The following is a 27,964-nucleotide window of genomic DNA, read 5'->3' on the forward strand; positions in this document are numbered from 1 at the left end:
ACATACACATCTTCTAGAGGAGTAATCCACACGGATGCGACAATCACAACTCATAAGAGGGATAACACGTACAACACTCAACAGAGAAAACTATGCAAGTGTGATAGTCGTTTTAGTAAGTTTATGGAAAGGTTTTGTTTGATGTCCAGTGAGGCAGCTCACACGGGCAAGACAATGTTAATAACTTATACAACACATTTTCAAAAGTATATGTAATAGAGCAACTGAAGTAGTTCAATTGTTTTAACATAGGTTAAAGCAACATGCATTACAAGTGTTCCAAGATTAGTCTTACAAACAATTACAATACACGTGAGAAAACATGTTGGCATTTTATTAGGCTTCTAAATTAAGTGAAATTTCCAAGACACATCGTTACACCATAAATCACTCACACCGTAAGAGGGGCGTTGGAGTCACTATTCGCTCCTCAAAGAAAAGGCTGCAAACTCTTAAGGCTATGTGAGGGGAGTCAAGGTGAAAAAGTCTTTTGCATGTACAAATGAGGGCTATTTATAGCCAAGGGTAAACTAGCCCTTCTGACTGTTCGACTTCCCTCATGACTATTTGAATTTCATGACTCTTCAAATTTACATGACTCTTCATATTACAAGTGGGTCTCTTGAACTTCCACGCTACATTACATTGATTGAGAACAATATGGCCCACAGTAGTGATGTGGATGACATGAATCATGACACAACTCGACACGACAGTGCTGGTATGTTCATGCTACTGTTGTTGTGCATATCAAGCTACAATTTTCTTGAGTGATGGATGTCCTATTGGTGTATCACAGCATCACCTCCGCATGGCATGGTGTGTGGAGTCCTCGATGGTCATTGGGTTCGCTTGATTTTTCATGTGTGCACTTCTCCTTACTTGTACTTTGTCATGCTCCGTCTGTTTGCAAAAATATCTCCTCGCATGTTCGTTCATCCATCCTTCCATGAGCACATCTTCACATGTTCGTCTGCTCGTTCGTTTGCAAACAAATATTCACATGGTTGTTTGTTCGCGAACACATTTCCTCTCATGCATGATTTATTCATCTAATCACGAACACATCCTTTTGCATGTACTCTCCTTGTTCATCCCATCTGTCACCGCATCATATCTATTCATGTACTTGTATCTGCAATCACTCATGATAAGTCGACATCAAATAAATAAACCTCCTAGTCTACCATGACGTCTGATCATTCGCTTTTGGATGCACGTGATCGAGAGGGAGGACAAGGCTGTGAAACTATGTGGGGCAAGTCTCAAGATGGGATGCAATCTCCAGGCACTGCTGGTGAAAATTGTGCAGTGGTCACTACAAGGCTGAGATGGGAAATCTGGATCGACAGTGACTGTCCGCGGGATTTGGCTCGATTGGAGGAGTGATCTGCATGATTTCTGGATGGAAATGGTGTGGGTTGCAGGAGGGCTTCACAGGCCAAACTGCATAATTTTTGGAGGGAGCTGGCAGTGGACTGCGAAGTGGCTTGGCAGAAAAAATTGCGCAGTTCCTGGAGGTAGCTAGTAGCGGGTTGCAAGAGTTGTTAGAGAGAAAAACTGCGCAGTTGCTGGGAGGATGACATGATGATCACCTCTGCACAGTTTCTTAGCTGAGCGAGCTATTGGGTTGTAGAGGGCTTGCTCATGAAATCTACGCAGTTTTCTGGGTGAGTAGACGGTCAGCTCATTGGATGGGTGGCTAGGAAAATTGTACAATTTTCTAAGGGAGATAGGGATGGGCACTGGGTGTCTATCTGGCGTGTCTATGCAGTTTCCTTAGTTAGCGGAGTGGGCAAGATCTGCAACTTCTGCCTAGTATTTTAGGGGAGTGAGTCTTGGCATCACTACTCGGTCAAACTCTCCAGTTGACCAACATGAGGGTTGATTGATCAGCCTGCGGGCAGTGCAGCTTGAAATGGCTTTTTGGACAATTCTGCATTGTTGTGGGTGACAGTCAGTCTAGTCAGCTCTGGGTGGAGGTTCGGTTGTTAGAGGGTGATCCGGTCATCAGAACTTCAACAAAATGACTAAGTGTGTGAGTGAGTGAATTTGTGCATACGCGAGCTTGCAAACACATACTCAACATGACTTGATGACAAGATGCCTCAAACCATCAAGATAACATATGCTCAAGATTATTGACCGGCAGTGTGGGTGACAAGTGCAACGCTTGTGATAGATCATTGAATGACTACGACGACGCTTGTGCGACAGTGCATACAACTTCGTGTGTGAGCACGCTGGATGTTCACATAGTGAATACAACCTACACACATGAAGCAAAGACCTTGTGCACGACCAAAACATGGTTGCAAGTGTGACATTGTGAGAGGGAATTCAACCATAAACAACTAGTTGTCGTCCTTCTAGTGCCAAAAATTTTGACGGTGCTGGACCCACCAACATTCAGGGGATCTCCCCAATATGAAGTCCCAATTAGACCTCACACCGTTTGGTGTAGGAGTCCCATATGGTATGATGGGACAATTTCCATTTGTCCTAAATATTTTCCTTAGCTCTTGCTTGTCAGCACATGAGAGTGGTTTTCTTTGTCTTTGAGGTTCACGTGCCTAGTATGTGCTAGTATTACTTGTGTCAAGGTTCTTTCGCCACAGAGAGAGATGGTGGATGTGAGTCTCTAGTTGAAAGGGAAGAATCCCAACTCTGTCAGAAACACACAACACAATAGGACATGCACGTCTTCTAGAGGAGTAATCCACACGGATGCAACAGTCACAACTCATAAGAGGGATAACACATACAACACTCAATGGAGAAAACTATGCAAGTGTGACAGTCGTTATAGTAAGTTTATGGAAAGGTTTTGTTTGATGTCCAGTGAGGTAGCCCACGCGGGCAAGATAATGTTAATAACTTATACAACACATTTTCAAAAGTATAGGTAATAGATCAACCGAAGTAGTTCAATTTTATTAACACAGGTTAAAGCAACATGCATTACAAGTGTTCCAAGATTAGCCTTACAAATAATTACAATACATGTGAGAAAACATGTTGGCATTTTATTAGGCTTCTAAATTAAGCGAAAGTTCCAAGACACATCGTTACACCATAAATAACTAACACTGTAAGAGGGGCGTTGGAGTCACTATTCACTCCTCAAAGAAAATGTTGTAGACTCTCAAGGCTATGCGAGGGGAGCCAAGGTGAAAAAGTCTTTTGCATGTAAAAATGAGAGCTATTTATAGCCAAGGGTAAAACTGGCCCTTGTGACTGTTCGACTTCCCTCATGACTATTTGAATTTCATGACTCTTCAACTTTACATGACTCTTCAGATTACGAGTGGGTCTCTTGAACTTCCACGCTACATTACATTGATTGACAACAGTAAGGCCCATAGTAGTGATGTGGATGACATGACTCATGACACAACTCGACACGATAGTGCTAGTATGTTCATGCTACTGTTGTTGTGCATGTCAAGCTACAATTCTGTTGAGTGATGGATGTCCTATTGGTGTATCACAGATTCACCTCCGCATGGCAAGGTGTGTGGAGTCCTTGATGGTCATTGGGTTCGCTTGATTTTTCATGTGTACACGTCTCCTTACTTGTACTTTGTCATGCTCCGTCTGTTTGCAAAAATATCTCCTCGCATGTTCGTTCATCCATCCGTCCCTGAACACATCTTCACATGTTCATCCACTCATTCATTTACGAACACATATTCAGATGGTTGTTTGTTCGCAAACACATTTCCTCTCATGCATGATTTATTCATCTAATCGCAAACACATCCTTTTGCATGTACTCTCCTTGTTCATTCCATCTGTCATCGCGTCATTTCTATTCATGTACTTGTATTTGAATCACTCATGATAAGTTGACATCAAATCAATAAACCTCCTAGTCTACCATGATGCGTGATCATTCACTTTTGGATGCAGGTGATCGAGAGGGAGGACAAGGCTATGAAACTATGTGGGCCAAGTTTCAAGCTGGGATGCAATCTCCAGGCACTGCTGGTGAAAATTGTGTAGTAGTCAATGGGAGGCTAAGATGGGAAATCTGGATCGACAGTGACTATCCGCAGGATTTGGCTCGACTGGAGGAGTGATTTGCATGATTTCTGGATGGAAATGGTGTGGGTTGCGGGAGGGCTTCGCAGACCAAACTACATAATTTGTGGAGAGAGCTAACAGTGGACTACAAAGTGGCTTGGCAGAAAAAACTGAGCAGTTCCTGGAGGTAGCTAGCAGCGGGTTGTAGGAGCTGCTGGAGAGGAAAACTACGCAGTTGCTGGGAGGATGACATGATGATCACCTCTGTGCATTTTCTTAGCTGAGCGGGCTGCTGGGTTGTAGAGGGCTTGCTCATGAAATCTACATAGTTTTCTGGGTGAGTAGAAGGTCGGCTTACTAGGTGGGTGGTTGGAAAAATTGTGCAATTTTCTAAGGGAGACAAGGATGGGCAGTAGGTGTCTATCCGACCTGTCTATGCAGTTTCCTTAGTCAGCTGAGTGGGCAAGATCTGCAACTTCTGCCCACTTTTTTAGGAAAGTGAGTCCCGGCATCACTGCCAGGTCAAACTCTCCGGTTAACCAACATGAGGGTTGATTGATCAACTTGCAGGCAGAGCAGCTTGAAATGGATTTTTGGACAGTTCTGTGTTGTTCTGCATGACAATCAGTCTAGTCAGCTCTGGGTGGAGGTTCGGTTGTTAGAGGGTGATCCAGTCATTAGAACTTCAACAAAATGACTAAGTGTGTGAGTGAGTGAATTTGTGCATATGCGAGCTTGCAAACACATACTCAACATGACTTGATGACAAGACGCCTCAAACCATCAAGATAGCATATGCTCAACATTATTGGCCGACGGTGTGAGTGACAAGTGCAACACTTGTGATAGATCATTGAATGACTGCAACGACGCTTGCGCGACAGTGCATACAACTTTGTGTGTGAGCACGCTAGATGTTCACATAGCGAATACAACCTACACACACGAAGCAGAGACCTTGTGCACGAACAAAACATGGTTGCAAGTGTGACATTGTGACCAACATGCAAAAAACTCTCTGTTGAACTGTCAAGAAAAGAGGGTGCAAAGAGTCAACACGAGCCAACGGGGTGAGCCTGCGTGTTTGCGAACATCAAGTAAAAACTCAAGGGAGGCTCCAAAATTAGATGCAGACTAAAATTTTGGAAAGTGTTGCAGCGCTACAACACAACCCTTCTTTTTAAATTTTTATACTACATAGTAGATATTTGATTATAATTTTTATTTGATTAAAATTTTATGTTTGATAGTTAATATTATAGGAACATCCTCTTAGTTTAACATTTATTTTTTTGATTTCTTTAACTACATGTTTAGATATAGTATATTTTAAAACCAATTTATTTAGATTTTCCTGTTAACAATTAAGATTACTCTATAATCTCATGCACTAACTATGGTATTATTTAGTTTAGAAGACAACTATGGTATTATTTAGTTTAGAAGCCTCACTTGTCGTTATATACAAATTGTTAATTAACATCATGTAAAAAGTTTATTTAGTAAAAAAAAATCCCTTAAAATTGAATGATTTTGATACATGGTAAAATATTGCTTCTTTGTTTACTCTTACATACTCTAAAGACTTAATGTTAGTACTTGAGAATGATTTACAATTACCTTTAATAAAGCATGCCCGAGAATTATAGTAATAATGTAAATCGTTTAAAATGATTATTATTATTATAAATCATCACTATTATTTGGTATAATTTTATCTTTTTATTTTATTTTTTTACACTTCAATTTGATTTTTCTTTTCAAGATAAAATTATTATTATTATGGTTTCAATTTACAAAGAAAATTTCATATGTTAATTATAAAAGAAAAAGAAAAATATAATAAAATGTAGTTGAAAATAATGTTGATATTAATAAAATTATAATTAATGTATATAGAATTTCTTATTTTAAAAAAATAGTTGTGATTTATAGTTAGATGAGATACAGTAACTTATTATGATCAATTTAAACCAATTTAAGTTAGGCAAATACTAACTATTTTATTTTTTATAATTGAGGAAAATTAATAAGGTTATAGAAGTATCTAAATGAATTTAAGCTAGACATTTATTAAAAAAAATGATAATAATGGACGAAAACTAATTTTCACATTTATATAAAAATGCTAAATTGTTTATATAATATCCTCATATCCATCTCAATCACTAAATTTCAATATAAAAAATAAAAAAGTGTAGTCTAATTAATAGATAAATCATTTTTGGGAGGACATTTTTTTTTCTAGTTAATTTTAACCAAAATTTCCTATAGATTTTTAAAAACTTGAGTTTAAATTAAATTAGTTAATGTGTAGAATTCCGGTACCCAAAAGTTTTTTAAGTACAAAATCCATTTATACACTCAAAAATGTATTTTAATCAACAAACAATCACAATCTCGCATAAAATTATATTGTATTTAAATTCCAATAAAAAATTCTTAAATTTATTATGTTAATATTTGTACATATCCTATTATAATAATATAATTATCACAATTCATTTAAAAGGCTATCATTAATTATTTACCATCTACCAAAAACACTAAGCATATCTATTCTATTACTATATTGTTAAATCAATTTAAATTGGGAATATTATTGACTTACTTTCCTAAATCTTTATAATTTAAACTTAAAAAAATACCTATTTTGTTTTTATTTTTTTAATTCCATTTTTATTTTAATCCAAAATTTTGGGTTATACTTAGAAATAGAAAAATGTTATAATTATAAATGAAAAGTTTTTGTTTTTTATTTTTTATTTAGTTTTCGATAGTCATTTTTCCTTTAAATCGAGTTTTATGTTATAAATATAAATAGAAGATGCTATTTTATTTTTGTGATATTTATATCAATAAATATAATTTAAGATATTAAGTAATAATGATCTCCCATCTCTAAATCTATATCTATCTTTTCATATTTATTCAATATCATTTTGAAATCACTATACATATTATAAATAGTAAAATAACAAATTAAATGACAAATGTGCATATTATAAATAGTAAAATAACAAATTAAATGACAAATAGCAAATAACATTTAAAAAACTAAAAGAATGACACCATCCACTCATATAAACAGCATTCTCTAACATAATTATGCTAGATTTTGGTGATTAATAACTCAAAAATGAAAACACTTATTGCTAGTGACATATTGGTAGGGTTGCCCAAACCAAGGTAAGCGCGACTAGGGACAACGACGAGGCAGACTTTGATAGGGTATTTATGAGACTTGCAATCTACCCATTGCCTTCTAGAGATCTCTCACATTAGAGTTTAGGCAGGTTTTACATTGGTTGCCCAATTTCCTTCACGGTGTTTATTTTCAAATTTTGATTCTTATTAGTCCTTCAAATTTAATGCGTTATGTTACATAATGATATTGCGAGTTTGATCCATATATTCCCCCTCATGCTTCAAATAGTGGGCTATTGGCAAATTCTATGCCCACTTTGAAAACAACGCATTACGCAAGATACGCTGACCAAGCCAAGTCTCTCTAATAGCGTTTACGTCCAGATAAATAGAGGTTTATAATGATTTACTGGCTTTTGACGATTTCAGCCATGAACTTATCTTGATGGTTGATTTGCTAGATTTCAAACCTGTTAGATAATTGCCCACTCTCATATCTTATTTGCTAAATATTTGGGAAATCAGCAATCCAAATGCCTGGATTTCAGAAGTTATTAATAAATGAACCTGTTCTCTTTAAAGATATCAGAAGTGTCTTCATAACTTTCGCACAGCAAGCTTTGGTTCAGCGGATCTCACATAACATTCGGAACGCTCATTAACATATTCAAATTTGCGTTGATTAACTAGAACCACGAGTATTCAAATTTGCGTTGATTAACTAGAACCACGAGTATTCAAATTTCCCCCTGGTAAACATATACGTTCCAAGGATACAACGGGGAAATAGGCGTTATGGCTAAGAAACAAGTCACAAAGTGAAAGTAATAAAATCAGGAGTGATCACTTGTTTAATAATAAAAACGCAGGCGGAGTATATTATTACGAAAGACGAAAAACAACAATACAGGGCTAATTGATGGCTCGACCAAGCCAAGCGTTTGAAGTCAAGAAGAGTTATATGAATGAATTTCCATTGTATTAAGAAGGCACATCAACAGTACACTATTACGGGCGGCATTGAACACAAGAATGCCCTTGCCCATTTTATTGTAGCACACAGAATTCTGCCGGTCAAAAGATGATCGTCACATAGAACATCTCTGCACATAGAACAACGTTTAAATGCTGACATTCATAGTTGTCATATATCTATATATCTATCCACAGAACATGTTCTGTGGCAGTTCTTCAGAAAAAATGCACCATATGCTTATAGACCGAAAGTCGACCTCCTCCTATCCATTTCATTATGAGAATCAATAGATGGGCGGTGGTGGGTATTTGTAGTAATATGGAGGAGGCGGCGAAGGAGACGGTGGTGGAGGGGACTTGTAGTAGTATGGAGGAGGAGGCATTGGGGAAGGAGGTGGTGGGGATTTGTAGTAGTATGGAGGACGAGAAGATGGAGATGGTGGTGGAGGGGACTTGTAGTATGGTGGAGGAGGGGATGGCGAAGGAGGTGGTGGTGGAGGGTATTTGTAGTAGTATGGAGGAGGAGGTGATGGAGATGGTGGTGGTGGGGACTTGTAGTAGTATGGAGGAGGAGGCGATGGTGAAGGTGGTGGTGGGGACTTGTAGTAATATGGAGGAGGAGGAGATGGAGAAGGAGGAGGTGGTGGTGGTGAATTGTAGTAGTAAGGAGGAGGAGGTGATGGAGATGGTGGTGGTGGGGAGTTGTAGTAGTATGGAGGAGGAGGTGATGGTGAAGGTGGTGGTGGGGATTTGTAGTAATATGGAGGAGGAGATGGAGAAGGTGGCGGTGGGGATTTGTAGTAGTATGGAGGGGGCGGTGATGGGGAAGGTGAAGGCGGGGATTTATAGTAGTACGGAGGAGGAGGCGGCGGAGATGGTGATGGGGGTGGCGGTGGCGGTGGCGACGGAGGAGGAGGTGAAGGAGATGGTGGTGATGGCGACTTGTAGTAGTATGGAGGAGGAGGCGAAGGAGATGGTGGAGGTGGAGATTTGTAGTAATATGGAGGGGGAGGGGACGACAAAGGTGGAGGGGGGAATTTGTAGTAGTATGGAGGAGGAGGGGACGGATATGGTGGAGGTGGGGATTTGTAATAGTATGGAGGAGGCGACAGAGATGGTGGTGGTGGCGACTTGTAGTAGTATGGAGGAGGCGGCGAAGGAGATGGTGGTGGTGGAGGTGGTGATTTGTAATAGTAGGGAGGAGGCGGTGAAGGCATAGAATTGTAGTCATATGGAGGTGGGGATTTGTAGTCTGCAAAAACTGCTGTTGCAGATGCCATCCAGAAGAGCAAAGCGACTAAGAACGCCATGATGGGTCGCGAGAGCAACCAGCTATTTCCCCGAATCAATTCATCAACTGTTCCCCTGAATCAATTCAATCTGCTCCATCAGCAGGAAGGATTGCTCGACGTTGTGAATCTAGATGCAAGGCTGTGTTGTATTTATATGTTGACGAGGGGGGAAATGGAACGCTCCGACTGGGTAAGTATCATTTTGTATTTATGTCGTATGCTGTTTGAATCTGTGGACGAAATGGCTGACTAATTGAGGGTTGAAGAAGTACAAGGTGTAGTGGAATTAGGTGATATCAGCTGACAGAGGGAACACACGGCGGCTGTGGGACATATAAGATTGCGGCTCTGTGCAAGAGGAGCCTGGTCAGGTCTTTGTGTAAGTAATGACCGGGTCAAGTGTCATTTTAATTGTATTTATGTCGATAGAGATTGAATTTGTGTAAAAAAACCCTTGGCCATTGTATTGTTGAAAAAGTGGGTGATGTGGGGTTACGTGAGATCAGCTGACAGAGGGGACACATTTTTCTAACTCCTTTAAGATCACAGCTCTTCTGTGGGAAGAGGAACCTGGTCAGAGCTTCATGTGATGAATGACAATACTCGTGGTCGTTGCCATGTTTTATAAGAAATGAAGACGTCTCCACCAAAGATGTGATGTGGGGCAGACTAAATCAAAGCCTGCTGTGCAAATTGCAAGTTGTGAAGACGGTTCTGATATCTTTTAAGAGAACGGATTCATTTATTAATAACTTCTGAAATCGTCAAAGGATATTGGCCAGTCCATCGTTATAAGCGACCTGTACAGACGTACGCGCTGTGGGAGATACTTGGCCTAGTCAGCATAAACCGCGTAATCCGTTGTTTTCAAAGTGGGTGAGGAATTTGCCAAAATTCCATCGTTCGAAGCATTAAGAGGAATAAATGGATCAAAATCGCAATCTCATTGTGTAACGTAACGCATTAAATTTGAACGATTAACAAAAAGCAAAATTTGAAAATAAATCCCTTGAAGGAAATTGGGCAAGCAATGAAAAACCTGCCTAAACTCTAATTTGACAGATCTCTAGAAGGAAATGGGTAGATTGCATATCTAATAAATAACCTAACCTATCAAAGTCTGCCTGGCCGCTGTCCCTAGTCTTGGGCTTTCCTTGGATTGGGGAACCCTACCAATATGTCACTAGCAATAAGTGATTAGAGATTAGATTTGAGTTATTAACATGAAGTCGACCATAATAGTTCCAATTAATCGAACCATTAGACTATTATTAAAATTTAGCATAATTATATTAGTAAATGTTGTCGATATAAGTAGATAATGTTATTTTTTCTTTTTTAAAATATTTACAATTTGTTATTAAATCCTATTTTCTACTTTACCATTTTATAATGTGTATTGTAATTTCAAAATTACATCAAATGTGAAAAGATAAACATAAATTTAGAAATACAAGATAGTTAATATTTTAAATTATGTCTATTGGTATAAATATTACCAAAATAAACCAACATTGTAACAAGTTAAGACCACATCACATTGTAATTTACATTAATTACGCAATAGTAGAAACAAATCTATGAATAAGCATTACCAATTATTAAATATTGTTTGATTCATTTAATAATTGAGCTTGGTACCCGTTAACATTTATATTATATGGGTTGACACATTTGATTTAACAGACTTGGTACTAAATAATGGTTATTTTTGGTTTCAATGACAATTTATTCTCTTACCATGATGTAATACTCTGGTAGTACTATTCAACATTAATACATAAAGTCTTATCCCTGGGTGCCTTAACATGTCGCTTAGGTTCCAAGGGGTAAACCTAATCCAACCACGATTCAGCGGTGTATAAGGTATAGGTTTGGAACTTTCTCGATGCAGACTACCGACAGTTGTCAGTCTGGAGGGTCAACAGTTGTCTTGTTCTCCATCGTGGATCTAGTCATTGTAGATCAAACAACTCCCATACCTTAGAAGATCATTAGGGTAACCGACCCCTACCCTCTTCCGTCATTCCAACCAGCATTTGCACTTAGACCTTTCCCCGACTGAGCTTTGCGTCCTAGTGAATACTCTGGTTTTCTGGTGAAGCTCATGACATAGTTAACAAGTAAGGGTTTTAAGTCAACCTGCACCAATTTGTTTTGTTTTTCCGTGGTTTTTTCCTTAATTATGAGCTTAATCATTTTAGTGTGGCTGACAGGAACGTATAATCGACCCTCTTTGTGTAGAATTTGCAACATTGAGAATATGAAGGAGAGGTCAAGCTCGGTCTTCATCGAGACTATGATTATGTAAACTTGGTTGTTGTATGTACTTGTGCTGCTATGTTGCGCTTATATGTTAAGTTAATTTGCTTGTACCTACCGCTCATGTTATGTTACCGGTCCATCTTGTAGCGTTGTCGAGATTTGTTGTTCTTGGGTGCGTGATTGAGCGTCATTCCACCCTTTTAAGGTACGAACCAAGAACTAGTCTCCTTTCTCGTTATCGGTTGTAGGGTTGTTTTGTTCAAACCCTAACCCTTCGTTGGTTTGTTGTAGATGATCCTCGGCAATCGACTAGAAGGGTTCAGGTTACAACTTCTCGAACTTTATATCCTACAAGTGGTAGGGTTCTTGTCACCTTGCTTTCGTTACGGTTAACAACTTTTGTTCTGAAGAGAATGAAACTGGAATATTGATTTTGTTTGTATTGTCGACTATTAGTGTCGGTTTGAGTTATGTCTTGTGATTTCCAACCATAATGTTAAGTCCAATTTCTCTTTGTATATATATATATATATATATATATGTGGTAATTGTAATTTTGTAACGGTTATATGATTAGAGGTGGACAATCAGTGTAACTCAGATAATACAGTGTTTTATTTCTAGCTATATTTTATGGTCTACACACTTTTCAATTCAATATGTTTTTATGGCTTGCGGTCGCTATGATGTAGATTGTTCCTCTTATTTTAAAGTTAATCTTTATAATCCCATTATGGATATTTAGCCCAGTTTTCTTGTATGTTTCACTCGTTCCTTTAATAATTTATTTGGGTTTCCAATCTGGTTATGGGTTTTCCACCGTTTGCATGTTCACAAGATTGTTACAGGATTGTTATCCTAACTTCTTTTGTCACGGCGACTGAAGAGGACTGGACTCAGTCACTGGTTGCTTGTAGATTAGGGTCTCAACCTTCACTTGCCTTTACTCTATATGGTCTTGAGGCCTCTTCTCCTTTGCACATACAACTCCAGTAAAAGGAATTTTTCCCCATCACTCAACATACAACTTTAACTCTTTTTTTTGGGGGTCTAATTCTCTAGTCTTTCCCTCCAAGTACTACACCTAACCTGGCATTATTTAATCGTCTCTGCATTTAGTTATTAACAAAGTTTCAAACTCATGCAAGAGTGGCTTCGCTACTTCGGTCCTCTAGCCGAAAGCCTTACCCCGGCCCTACTTTAGCACCCCTGACATACCTTTGTTTCGGTACCTAACGTTTAGGGTATTTCAGGTCTTTCGATGAAGGGACTGCGAACAGCATAATCAAGTCAATAAAAGAAACATTACAAGGAACTTAAAAAAATAGAAACAATTAAGAGTTTTTAACAACATACCTTCATCATGGATAATAGTTTTGTCATACTGAGATTTTCTTATAGGTATCTTACAAATTATTTTTATAAATTCACTCAGACCACACTAAACTTACACAGCATACTTTCATCAAGTATAATAGCTTGGTCATACTGAGATTTTCCTGTAGGTAACTTACATATTATTTTTATAAATTCATTGAGACCACACCAAACTTACATAGTTATATTTAATTGAAGAATTGAATTGACATTCAAAGTTTGGCATCAATACTTATCTGTCTAATTATCCATATCAGAATTCAACAAGACTGAGCCTGGTCCTCTCAACCTTGAGAAGGGTGATTACATCCACTTCTCCTCTCGAGCTTCTACTCTAGACAGTAGACAACAGTTTTCTAGTTAGAGTCGGGAAATAGGCATCAAGACCGCAGCCCACCCTAACATTCTTTGAACCTTATCTATATAGGAGTTCTCCTCTGGCTCATGTCCAGCTCTGGATTCCTCCTTGGAAGCATCCTACCACTTCTCGAACTTCTCTTTTTCCTTTCAAGATAAAAAAGAATAGAACCCCTTCTCATCATTGAGATTCCTCTCTTATCCCTAGAATAGAGGGTAACTGTTTCTAACTTCCTGGAGGCTAGAATTCGCTTCACCCATTCAATATTCTTGAATTCTAAATTTTCATACCACAATAACATTATCATGTTTTAAATATTTAACCAAACATTTTACTGAGTTTCACAAGAACATTTCCTAAAATTTAACTATGGTAACATAAAGTAAATGTTTGTAAATCAATCATTAACCTAGGGTGTTACATCTTCCCCCCAGGAAAAACACCATCCTCAGTGTTTACTTCTTCCCTTGGAAAAATTCCGGATAGGCCTATTTCATGAGACTCTCATCTTCCTAGGTGGCCTCCTCCGGCGTAAAGTGTCTCCACTACACTTTAATCTAGATGATAACTCGCCTCGGTAGAATTATTTCTCTCCAATTAAGAATAGTAGAGGTTCTGCTAGGAACTCTCCATCCAGTTCGACCTGTTAGCCACCCAAATTTACCATTAAGTTTAATTCATTCCAAAAATTAAATATCTACATATTTCTAGAATTTAATACTATACTTGTATTTCTAGAATTTAATATTATACTTACTTGTATATCTTGCCAATTAGTTATGTGTCTGAAATCATACACATACTTATTTAACAGTGAAACATGAAACACATTATGAAACCTTATATGACTGGGGAGGGACAACTGGTAGGCTACAATTCCTACTCTTTCAAAGACCTGAAACAATCCACAATAACGAGGTGCTAGTTTAGCACAACTATATCAACTCAGAGTACTTCTCTTGGGTTTTATATGTACATAAACATTGTCCCATACTTGAAATTATTTAAAAGTTATTTTCCTATTTGCCTACATCTTTTGCTTATTTTGAGCAACTTTTAAGTTATGTCAAACTCTTTTTACCTCTTGTTCCATCTTTGCGAAAAAGTAAGGACCCAAAATCATTTTGTCCTCTGGACTGATCCAATTAGTGGGTCTTTGAAATCTCCTATCATAAAGTACCTCATAAGGACTCATCTTTAATGGTTCATGGTAATTGTTATTATAAGAAAATTCAACCAAGTGGATATACTCTTCCGATTTGGTTGTTTGTGCATTATGTACATCCGTAACATATCCTCCATCGCCTTGTTTTCTCGTTCAATATTCCCATATATCTAAGGGTGGTACGAAATGCTGAATTGAATTTGAGTGCCCAACCCAATGAAAAGGGCTTTCGAGAATGTTGAGATAAACATCACATCTCTATCCAAGATCACTACTTTTGGTAAACCATGGAGCCAAAATATCTTCCTCATAAATATATCTGCAATTTCCATGGTCTTATAGGTAGATTTCATAAGAATAAAATGTGCAAATTTACTTAATTCTTAGATAACCCCATTATAAAGTCCAAAGTGATTACTTCCCATTTCCATTCGAGTATAAGGAGGGAATGGAGTAGGCCAGCAGGGTGTTGATGCTTGACCTTTACTTTTTGACACTCCAAACACTTGGCCAAATATTCAACGATATCCTTTCTCATACCAGGCCAAATATAATTTCTCTTAATCACAAAAAATAAATTTTGATATCTAGGGTGAACACCATAAGGGCTATAATGAAATTCATCTAATAATGTTTGTTTAACCACCATTTGGTTAGGAATATAAACCCTTCCTTCTAAAGTCAATATATTTCTATCATGAATACCATACTTAGATTTCTTCCATGAATATTATGTCCACTTGGCCTGCTTCCATAAGAATTCATATTCCGGATCTTTAAGAGAAACTTCTTTAAGTTGTTCTAATACATCAAATTCAATGAGATGGTATCGAATTTCATAAAAACATTGCATTCTCCTACTTAAGGAACTAACTACATGGTTTTCTTTCCCTTGGAGGTGTTTTATATAAAATTAAAACTCGCTTAGGAATGTAGTCCAGCTGGATTGTCATGCATTTAAGTTAAGTTGTTTGAAGAAACTAGTTAAAATACTATGATCTATAATTAGCATGAACTTTTTCCCCGGCAGGTAATGTTGTCATACTCTTAAATCATGTACCACTGCAGTAAGTTCTAAATCATATGGTGAATGTTTTTTCTCATGCTCCTTTAACTTTCGTTACTCACAGACTACTACTTTACCATCCCACATAAAGAACCCCCCCCCACCCTTCTTGACAAGCATAAGTGCATATGATAAATTCCTTTTCTAGTTCAACAACTTTTAACATTGGAGTTGATGTCAACAATTGTTTCAATTGTTAAAAATTGTGTTGACACTCAACTTCCCACTTAAACATTATCCCCTTCTTTTGTATAGAGGTTATGGGATAAGCAATTCTAGAAAACCCCTCAATGAAGCAACAGTAAAAAATAGCTAATCCCATAAAGGACCGAATATCCACAACATTTCTAGGAACAGGCCAATCTAGGATAGTTCTAATATTTTTTTGGGTCAACAACAATACCTTGAAAGGATATTACATGTCCCAAATATTGAATATGTTCCTTGAGGAAATCGCATTAACTGAATTTGGCATACAACTGGTTTTCTCTTAAGGATTACAAAACTATTCATAGGTGTTCCTTATGTTCCTCTACATTCCTTGAATAAATCCGAATATCATCGATAAAAATCATAACAAACTTGTCTAAATAGGGGTGAAAAATCCATTCATCAAACTCTTGAAGGCTTTAAGGGCATTTGTAAGCCCAAAAGGCATCATAATAAATTCATAGTGGTCGTAGTGTGTTGTAAATGTTGTTTTGTAAACATCCTCATCCTTAATTCTAATTTGCTGATACCAAGATCATAGATCGATCTTAGAAAATATTGAGGCACCTTTAACTTGGTCAAAGAATTCGTCGATTCTTGGAAAAGGGTACTTATTTTTTTTGGTTAGCTTCTTCAACTGCTTATAATCTATACATAGTTCAGCATTCCATCATTTTTCTTTAAAAACAACATCCGTGCCCCACCCCCCCCCCGCCCCCCAAGGTGACACTCTTAGTCAAATGTACCATTTGTCAAGAAGCTCTTGCAACTGTACTTTGAGTTCAGTCTTGTTACCTTTGTTATAGCCTTGGAAGTTTTCTCCCCCTTCTTATTTAACCTTTTTTTACTAGATCCCCCCTTCTGCCTCATTTGCTAGAAACAGATACAAGCCTTCCGAATGGCTTCATCGATCGTTATGATACTGTCAAACTCTAATCTTTCCTTCATAAAGGTTGGTAAGTTGTTGATAAAGTGTTTCCCTTTTGCCTTTTCTTCCCGTATATAAGTGACATACCTTAGCAAGGAGGTGAACCCAGTTATAAATTCGTCCATGGACTGTTGTGCCAACTTCAAATCATGAAACTCTTTTCCTTTTTCATGATAGAACATCTCAGTTAGATGATTTTCCTTAAAGTGCTTTTTAAAAGTGTCCCAGCTCATTTTTTGCTCATCAATACTTCAAACTATCTTTATTTCTTCCCACCAAAAGATGGCTTTACCTTGAAATTCATAAATTGAAAACCAAGCTTTTAGATGGGCATCATACTCATAAATTTGAAAATATTTATTCATATTTATCAACCAAGCTTCAACAACTTCCTCTGGTTCCCCATCAAATAGTGGAAGCTTCATTTTTTTGAATTCGCCTTGGAACTGAATTTTCAGCCTCTTAGCCCCTCTACCACTGGAGGTATTTCCAAAATCTTCCTCATTATCTATGTGACCTCCTTCGCTTCATTGATGGTCTCCCTTTTGTTGGTTCATTTCATCTATGTTACCATTGCCTAGGCTATGGTCCAGGTTCCTTTGATTTTGTCTATTAGAGAGACTTTTCATGATCCTCTCTTGCTCCAACCTTAGCCTTTCATTGCCTTCTCTTAAATTTGTTATCTCAACACACAGCTGTTGAACTATTTCAAATAAAATTGAATTAATGTCCTCAGTTCCCTGTCCAAAGTGAACCTACATCTCTATATTAGTGTCTACACGGGGCATGGATCCAAAACCCATTGCAGAACCTCTAGGTGGGATGGTTCCCACTCCTCATCTCATGATGATTCCATAGTCTCTGTGCACCACCAACGATTTGCTAATTCACAATTCCCATCAGGTCACAGATCCAAACTTAAACAAGAACACTACAACTTATAGACATAATCATAAACACAGAGATGCACTAGAAAACACTTCATTTCATTAATAGAAAAATATTGAACTATGCTTACAAATAGAATGGAAATAAGATAGCTCGAGCGATGGTAGCTTATATATGAGAAGAGATGTGGTGACTACATGTCTCTGAACTGAGTTACAATGAGGCTCAAGGGCCTTTTTATTATTGAACAATAAGAGAAAACCATAAACAAACAAAACCCTAACTCAAGGAGATGTAACTGGTAAGCACTAGTATTGCAGCAATAATTCAGCAACTCCTGGGGCTTCATACTTTACTTTTATCAACCCAGTAGTTCGTAACAAAATTGGAAGCGACGGTATTGTATGCACAAGTACTAGCTCTTACTGTAGGTTGTCACTTGGTTAGCTGGCAAAAGATCACTAGGAGCTTAAGCCAGCTTCTATGAATTCTCAGAAGAAGCTTCTAGCTATGATGAAAGAAAGCTAACTCTAAAGGGCTATTATAATTGCAAAAAGAGAAAGAAGACTGGAGTGTAAAGCAAACCCTAGTTCTTCCAACTAACCCTACTTTTGCAAAAAAAGAGATGAAAACTGATGAAATGAGTGGCATTTACTATTGAGAAAGTAAATTACATCTATTCAAGCTATTCCTAGAAGAAAATGAGGAAAGAACATATTTTTATGTTTTTATGTGAAATTGTTATGCATGAGCTTTTGTTTGTTTGTGACTGTGGCAAAGGTTTGGTGGTGAAGGAAGGTGGATTTGGTTCTTGCAGAGGTGTAAGAAGGTGTGGAGGGGTCCTAAGAGGCCTCTGGTAACCTTATGAAGTCTTCCCTTGCAATCGGAATTCGAAAAATCATTCACAGGAAATTCTATGAGAGGGTGCAGGGAATCTACAGGAGGATCTACAGGAAGATGTCAAGAGCTATTTTTAGAGGTTTTAAGAGTGGAAAAATGGTGGGAAAGGGTGGATGAGGATTAGAAGGATGTGTTAAGGTGTCTGGAGCTTGTCAAGGAAGATCAAGAGGGAAAATCATGGTTGGATTTGTTCAAATGGCAAGAGGGAAACTTATGGAAAAAAATGCAGAAATTAGGGCAGATTTGGGAAATGTTGTGAATGGCTTGTGAAATCTGTGAGAAGTGAGCTGATGCTAGCTGATTTATGGATGCATGGGGAGTTGAGGTGTCCTGCAATATATCTGCACATTTTCTTACTGAATCTAATCAAATCAAGGACTAGCTATACTGTGAAAACAGAAATATTTCTAAGTGACCTAATCTCTGACCTAGAAATAGAAAAATGTTGAACCGTAACCTTTGAACAGAAGAGAATGTAAAGAGATCTATGGTAAAAATAGGAAATTATCTTGGCAAACTGAATCTAAAGCAATAGATTAACTTTCAAATCAAGTCATCACACTAGAAATTGCATGGAAGAGCAAGACTGTGTTTTTGGTGGCAACAATGATGCCATAACCTCAGTTCATGATCCTAGGAAGGGAGAAAAGAGATCAGGGCTTGTTGTTTTCCTTTTTAAATCTTAACCTACCACTATATGAACCTACTTCAACAATTGAAACCAAACAACTATGAAAACCATCAAAAGCAACCTATCTAAAACAAGGCAAAATAAATCTATGTAACATAAATCAACTCATGAATTGAAGCAAAAACATACAAATACACACCAAGAGGTGCTGGGCACTTGGGTTGGGCCCTAAACCAAGAGCTTCAGCCCTCTGAAAGAGATTAGTGCTGGCTCAAAAACTGTTTCATCTTCATTATCAAAAATAATAGTCACATTACATGAACTGTCCACAAAAAGGAAGCTCGAAAATGAGCTACACAATAGCTGCAAAAAGTGCGAGAATTTTATTAATAACTGGCTAAAATCTGACTAAAAGAAATGAGCACCTAAGCCCTCTTATTTATACAACTGGAGCCTCTAATTGCTCTCCTAAAATCAAGGAGGATTGGCTCCCAAGACTAGAGATAGACAACAGTTCTTCTTCACTTGCTCAACTGCCCCTTGGATGCATTGATGTGGTTGCTTGTGCTCCGAGTTTTATGAAGGAGGATTTGAGATAGGGAGTCATAAATGAGGGGGGCACCATCATACAAATCCTCTCCCTTTTTTTCCTTGAATATTGGCTGCCAAATGCTCACTAAACCTTTGATTTTGTCTCAAAATTGACCAAAAATCTGCATAAAGCACACATTAGACTTATTGGCATAATGACTAACCCAATTCACTATATTAGCATAAATATAATTAAAAACATGCAATAAACTAATGAAAATGGTGGATTAAGTTAATTTAGGAGGCCAAATGAGCCCATATAATTACCCATTTATGGGGCTCATCATCACCCCCCTACAAAATGTGTTGCTCATCCTCTGAGCAACTAGTCTATCTCCTCATCTTAGATGGCCCCGGCAGCCTCCCTATCATCCCAAGCTTCTGATGTGGTCCTCTCATGTGTGCCATAAAATTCTGCCTTCTTGTCCATGTCCTTCCACTGCTCCTCCTATTCTGCTTGTTTGAATTCTTGTGCTTTTCTTGGCCTTGAAATACATGGAGGCCTGCCTTTTTCTCTTTTCTTTTGGCTTAATTGGTGTGCTGAGTGCAGCAAGAACAACTGCTACCTCTTTCTCTAGTGTCTCAGGAGACACTTCTGCCTATTGTGCCTCTGTTTCTTCATCTGTTGTCCTTCCTATCTTTGCTGGTTTTTTTCTTCTTTCTCTGATTTGGTTTTCTCTTCTTTTTGCTTAGTTTCTACCTTCTTTGTGGTAACCTTTTTCTGGACAATCTTAGGCTTTTTCTTTTCTGTTCTAGGCTTCTTCTTTTCCTCTGTTGTGGTCTTATCCTTTTCTATTTTTGATTCCTTCTTCTTCTCTGTTTTATACTTATCTCCCTTGATGTCATGCCTCTCCTTCTCTCTTTGGATTTCCTCTTTCTCTGTTTGAGACTCTTCTCTTTCCACTTAGGTGTTCCTTTCCTCTTCTTGGGTTTCTTTCTCAGCTTCCCATTTTTGTTCTTCCTCCTCACTCTCAGATGGACTGAGGTCATAAGTGATGGCTTTTATATCATCCTCCTAGGTCATATTTCTGAAAATCTCCCAGGCTATGGGGATTGTGAAAGTGTGGAGGGCATCTTCCACCAGCAATTTAATCAACCCATGGTGAGCCAATTGGTCTAGAACTCCTGCCTTCAATTTGGTGCTAGATTCTATTAAGGATTGGAGGATAAAATAGGGAACACTAAGTTTTCTGGATGTAGGAAGGTCCATGCCATATCTTAACTCATGTAACAATCTAAAATGGTACCCATAATCTATGCTATATCTTCCTTCACAGGAGATGTATTTCATAATATGATAACTGACCTCATCCGAAGGGTAAGGTATACTTGTTCTCCTGATGCCATTCTTGTCCTCCACAGGATGTTCATTAGGCTGGAAAAATGTCTTCTTGGAAACTTGACCTAGTGGTTTTTCTTCCTTGCTCTAGGGTAGTCCAAGTGGGAGACTGGTAATCTTGCTGATGAATTCTAGGGCGATTTCTATCATGAGACCCCTGAAACTAACAACGGCATGAGTTTTTGAGTGGGGTGTCAAATACAAGGTAAATTCCTCTGTCACTTCTTCATCATACCCCTATATCTTTTCAAAGAAGGGCATCCAATTTTCTCTAGTAAAAAGGGCCACCACCTCTGGGTGTTCATGTAGCTTGTTTGAGTTCAGAGGTTCCTTCCTCATAAATCCCCCTGTCATGATGTTCAGAGACTGCTGGAATATCTCATGTGAGGAGGAAGGCAACAAGTTTCAAACCCGAAAATAGAGGAACAGCTGAGGTTTTTTGTCTAGAAATAGAGAGTGCTTTTTCCTTCTTTTAAAAAAAAAAAACCCAAATGCAACTTTCCTCCCTTCCAAACTCAGTTCTTTAGGCTTGTATCTATTCGAGGAAAAAAATATCTGAAAAGTAGAGATCATACATAACTGCGTTTTTTCTTTTTACAGAATAGGCAGACTACCCAATGCAAGTTCCCTCTTTACAAGTTTAATTTTCTAGAGTTGCATCATCTCTTTTCGTAGGAGAATACCATGGAGGAGAGAGAGAAAATATTTCAGTGTAGAGAGAAAATGGAGAAACTGTATATATATATTTTTTAAAAACGAAACAAACTCTGTTCTCACTTTTCCTTCCTTTTTCAACTCAATCCCTCGCTTGGAATCACATCACCCTTTTTATATATGGAAATGAAAAGCGGGTTTTCACTGACCTTACCTTTTTCAACCCGAATTTGAAAGAAAATCCTGATTTTTCTTCTGAAATGCTACTCACTAGCCTTTTTGTAGAAGGGCTCCTGTAGGACTTTGTTTCTACTCCTGTAGAATCCAATAATGCTTCTATAGAGCCCGATAAGCGGAAGGGTTCTAAAACTGATCGAGAGCGACTGTTTCAAAGCTTTGGAGGTGGTAGGTAGCTTGTTGCAGTCGAGAGCATGACGATACAAATGAAAACAAAGGTGGTGAGTGTAGTCGAGAGTGCGTACTTAAGCTTACGGGAGAGGTTTGCGTGATGAGAAGAGGTGGCAGGAAGGGTACGTTACCATCATTTGGACTGTTGGTCCCTACTGCAATGTCATCATGAAACTTTATGGCTTATGCCTGCAATCACACCCCATCATTTACGATGGAGTTCAAAATATCCGCCACTACCTAATTTGAGATTCTTATGAGTTGACTGGACATACGTGCAGAGTGAACTCTAGCTGAGCACTGTTGAACTCAATGAGGGTGGCCAGCCAATCTAGTTTAATCTCAACCATCCCATTTGTTCATGCAGTTTTGGATCATACAGATGCAATAGAGGAACAGGTTTAGACACTTACCTGCAAGTCGAATGCATTTACTGTGAGGTGTTGTGGCCTTTCCTTCTGCTGCATGCTTTTTTTTTGTGGATGCATGCTTGTCTGATTGCTAATGTGAGGTTGGTTGTTTTGTACATGTATCCTCTGGCTTGATCTAGCTTCATATGTCATTTAATTCTCCAGATGTGCTGTCCCTTGCTACTCGTGCTAGACTTTTGCAGGACAGTGACTTGCTTTGTCCATAGCTCCCAAATGGTAGACTGGATTGACCTGAAACTTTTTGAGAATGTTTCTATCATCATTATGCACCTCCCCATAGAAAAAATTTAGTCAATGGATTCACGGATTTTGAGAAAAACTAAAAATGGTTGAAGGTGATGGAGGTCGATTTCTTGGAAACCGTGCACTGGAATTGGCTGAAATTACTTGGGCATGTTACCATCATCCATATGCATCTCCCCATGAAACATTTTTTTAAATGGATACACGAATATGGAGAAAATGCAAAAATGGCTGAAGGTGATGGAGACAAATTTCTTGGTAACCGTGCACTGGAATTTGCTGAAATTTCTTGAGCATGTTACCATCATCCATATGCAACTCCCCATGAAACAATTTTTTAAATGGATGCACAGTTTTCAAGTTAGAGAAAAAACAAATTTATGCTCTATGTATTTTTGTATCAGAGATGAGCTTGGGGTGTGATGCAGACGTGGAAATGATGGAAGAGAGGTTTTAAGACTACAAGAGGAATTATAAACCCTTTATGAAGCTTCCTTGTTTCCCAAACTGCTTTTAAAATCTACTTCTAGCTCTCTGTAATTTCTACAGGAGCCTCCTGTAGAAAACACAGTTTTTGAAAAAGAAGCACAAGGAGGTGAAAAGAATGTCAAGAATGAAGTGGAGAAAGGTGAGGGGAGGTAGGATAGGTGTTGTTATTGGTTTCAGAGCTTTGTTGGCACCTTCTACTACTTTCTGTAGTCCTCCTACAAACTTTCAATGCAGCAAAAAATTCTCCTTTTTCCTTTTTTTTTTTGAAAACAACTAGGGCGCCTTAGAGAGGTTTTCACCCTAATTGCCTGCCCTAGGCGCCTCCAAGGGAGGTTTTCACCCAGAGATATTTTTTTCTCTCTTTTTCTTCTTTCCTCATGGAGGTTTTCAATCAATGAGCCAATCTGAGGCGCCTCCAAGGAGGTTTTCACCTTAGATTTTCATTTTTCTCTTATTTTTCATTTTTCTTTTTTCTTTTTTCTTCCTATCCTACTCTACTTGAAGAAAAAAATCACTCTCAAGTATAAGAATAACTCCATTGGAGCCATGTGCACATCAAGATGATAGACATAATGATGTGGAGGCTTGAAATGTATGCTTTGACATGTACCTGGATTTCAAAGACCAAATGATTTGACTTTGAAGGGATCAAGCATAGTTGAGGAAGAGAGTGATGCTGCAACTTAGTGACAGTTTGGAACCATATTTCAATATAGCTGTGATGTCCTTGGTCCTTTTTCTAATCTGGATCATTCTTCATGTCTTCTTCTACCATGATCTTCACATCTTCCTCTTTTGCTGATTTTTCTCTTGAATACATGGAGGGTTTGCTGGTAACCATGAGGAACTCGATCTCTGATTTTGATGTCTTCTCTTCATCAAGTGTAGCCCATGGTTCTTTGATCTTCTCTTTTGAATCTTCTTCTTCTGGATGTGGTCCTTCAATGATATCAATATAATATTTTTTTTGCAATACTCTTCCTGAGCTATGTTGAATACCACTGAGCTCAAGAGCATTTGTTTGGAAGTGTTGTACTTCAGGATTGTAAAAGGGTTGAGCCAATTCAATGTGTGGGTTTGGAAATGGTGGTACAAGTAGTTAAGTGGGAGTGTATATTTGAGATGGATGTGGATGGCGTTGTGGTTGGGTAGGTGGTGGAGGTGGAAGAGTAGGAAGAGAGTGGTATTGAGGCCTCCACTCCACAGCATAAGTCAGGCAGGATGTTTCCCCACTATATATTTGCTAAGCCTATCTATTGTTCAGGTTGGAGTTTAGTTGGGTAGGAATTTGGGGTTTATTTGGTGTAGCAAGAGGTAATGGTTGCAGTTGAGCAGGTGCTGGAGGTAAAAGAGTGGGAGGAGAGTTGTACTGGGGTCTCCACCCCTGATGAGATGCATTCCACTGAGGTTGCGGCTGAGCATAAGATTGAAATGAATGAGCAGCTAGTTGGGCATGATATTGAGATGGAAAGGACCAAGGAGGAGGTATGGACCAGGAAGGATGAGCAGGAGGGCCCCAAAAAGGTATGGAAGTGACTTGGTTGGGGTTGTAATATGCTTGAGATGTCCGTTGCATACCCTGCTAATATGGTATAGGTCCATGCAGCCTCCTTTGGTTTACGTAATAGATCTGTTCAGTGGATTCTTCGACCCCTTGGTATACAACTTTACGTCTAGGCAAGGACGGGCACTTGTCTGTAGCATGATTTTCTTCACAGATTAAACAAACCCTTATAGAGTTCAATGGGCATTCATTCCTAGGATGCCTCTTGGTGCATCTAGGGAAAAAAATGGCTGAAGCCCTCTCTGCTTCCTCTTGTTTCCTTTTGATATGTAAGGCATCCATTTTCATGGTAAGAATCTGCATCATCTTACTCTTGAGGTCTTCCAGCATGTTTCCAATTTCACCCTTAATGGATGAACTGGAAGAAGAGGTATTGCCCCCAACATTTATGTTTTCAACTATTAGCTCCAGAGGAATGTTTTCTTATTCTTCTCCCCTATAGGTTGTTAAAATATTTCTTGATGTTCACCTAAGGGTTCTTCTGTATCATAGCCATCAAAGAAGAGAAAAGGTTGGCTGTGTGATGTAGTGGGGGTGTTGGGTAAGAATTTTCCTAAATTATCTCTACTCCTACGAGGCATGAAAGGAAATCTTTTTGGGTGATTTTTTCTTTTTCTGCTTGTACTTGCAAAATTGAAATTGATTGAAAAAATAAATCACAACTAACTGAAATGAACTTGCTAAAATGGAAATTGCAGAATTGAAATGAAAGAAAGGAAATGACTAATCTACTTTTGCTAAAATGGAAATTGCAGAATTGAAATGAAAGCAAGGAAATGACTAATCTACTTTGGCTGAAATGGAAATTGCAAAATTGAAATGAAAGCAAGGAAATGACTAATCTACTTTTTTTGAAATGGAAATTGTAGAAATGAAATGAAAGAAAGGAAATTAATAATCTACTTTTGCTGAAATGGAAATTGCAGAATTGAAATGAAAGCAAGGAAATGTAGAAATTGAAAGAAACAACTACTCTACATTTGATGAAATGAACTACTTAGCAGAATGTTGTAGTAGAAAATAGAAGAAAATCAGTAATCACAAAATACTCTGATGCTTACCCAGCAACGACGCCAAAAGGTGGTGAGCACCAGTATTGCAGAAATAATGCGGCAACTCCTGGGGCTTCCTACTTTACTTTTATCAACCCGATAGTTTGTAACAAACTTGGAAGCGACGGTGTTGTATGCACAAGTACTAGCTCTTACTGCAGGCTGTCACTTGGTCAGCTGGTGCAAGATCACTAGTAGCTTAAGCCAACTTCTATGAATTCTCAGAAGAAACTACTAGCTATGATGAAAGAAAGCTAACTCTAAAGGGCTATTCTACTTGCAGAAAGAGAAAGAAGACTTGAGTGTAAAGAAAACCCTATCAAACCCCAATTCTTCTAACTAACCCTACTTTTGCAAAAAAAGAGATGAAAACTGATGTAATGAGTGCCATTGACTACTAAGAAAGTAAATTACATCTATTCAAGCTATTCCTAGAAGAAAATGAGGAAAGAACATATTTTTGTGTTTTTATGTGAAATTGTTATGCATCAATTTTTGTCTGTTTGTGACTGTGGCAAAGGTTTGGTGGCGAAGGAAGGCATATTTGGTTCTTTTAGAGGTGTAAGAAGGTGTGGGGGGGGGGGGGGTCCTAAGACGCCTCTGGTAACCTTCTGAAGTCTTCCCTTGTAATTGGACTTCGAAAAATCACTCACAGGAATTTCTACAAGAGGCTGTAGGGGATCTGGTAACCTTCTGAAGTCTTCCCTTGCAATTGGACTTCGAAAAATCACTCACAGGAATTTCTACAGGAGGCTGTAAGGGATCTACAAGAGGATGCTGAGAGCTATTTTTAGAGGTTTTAAGAGTGGAAAAATGGTGGGAAAGGGTGGATGAGGATTAGAGGGATGTGTTAATGTGTCTGGAGCTTGTCAAGGAAGATCAAGAGGGAAAATTATGGTTGGATTTGTTCAAATGGCAAGAGGGAAGCTTATGGAAAAAAATGCAGAAATTAGGGCAGAGTTGGGAAATGTTGTGAATGGCTTGTGAAATATGTGAGAAGTGAGATGATGCTAGCTGATTTATGGATGCATGGGGAGCTGAGGTGTCCTTCAAGAGATCTGCACATCTGCTTACCGAAACTAAGCAAAGCAAGGACTAGCTATACCGTGAAAATAGAAATATTTCTAAGTGACCTAATCTCTAACCTAGAAACAAAAAAATGCTGAACAATAACCTTTGAACAAAAGAGCATGTAAAGAGATCTATGGTAAAAATAGGAAATGATCTTGGAAAACTGAATATGAAGCAATACATTAACTTTCAAATCAAGTCATCACACTAGAAATTGCATGGAAGAGCAAAATTGTGTTTTTGGTGGCAGCAATGATGCCATAACCTCAATTCATGATCCCAGGAAGGAAGAAAAGAGATTAGGGCCTATTGTTTGCCTTTTTAAATCTTAATCTACCATTGTATGAACCTACTTCAACTACTAAAACCAAAAAACTATGCAAACCATCAAAATCAACCTATCTAAAACAATGTAAAATAAATCTATGTAATAGAAATCAACTCATGAATTGAAGCAAAAACATACAAATACACAGCAAGAGTTGCTGGGCACTTGGGTTGGGCCCTAACCCAAGAGCTTTAGCCCTCTAAAATAAATCAGTGCTGGCTCAAAAACTGTTTCATCTTCATTATCAAAAATAATAATCACATTACATGAACTGTCCACAAAAACGAAGCTCGAAAATGAGCTACACAATAGCTGCAAAAAGTGCAAGAATTTTACTAATAACTGGCTAAAATCCGACTAAAAAAACCGAGCACCTAAGCCCTCCTATTTATACAACTGGAGCCTCTAAAAACTCTCCTAAAATCAAGGAGGCTTGGCTCCTAAGACTAGAGATAGACAACAATTCTTCTTCACTTGCTCGGCTTCCCCTTGGATGCATTGATGTGGCTGCTCGTGCTCCGAGTTTTCTAAAGGAGGATTCGAGGTAGGGAGTCATAAATGAGGGG

This window comes from Pinus tabuliformis, chromosome 6 (assembly GCF_031772625.1).
Source record: "Pinus tabuliformis cultivar Carrire ecotype Pingquan chromosome 6, CPIR1, whole genome shotgun sequence".
NCBI lineage: Eukaryota > Viridiplantae > Streptophyta > Pinopsida > Pinales > Pinaceae > Pinus > Pinus tabuliformis.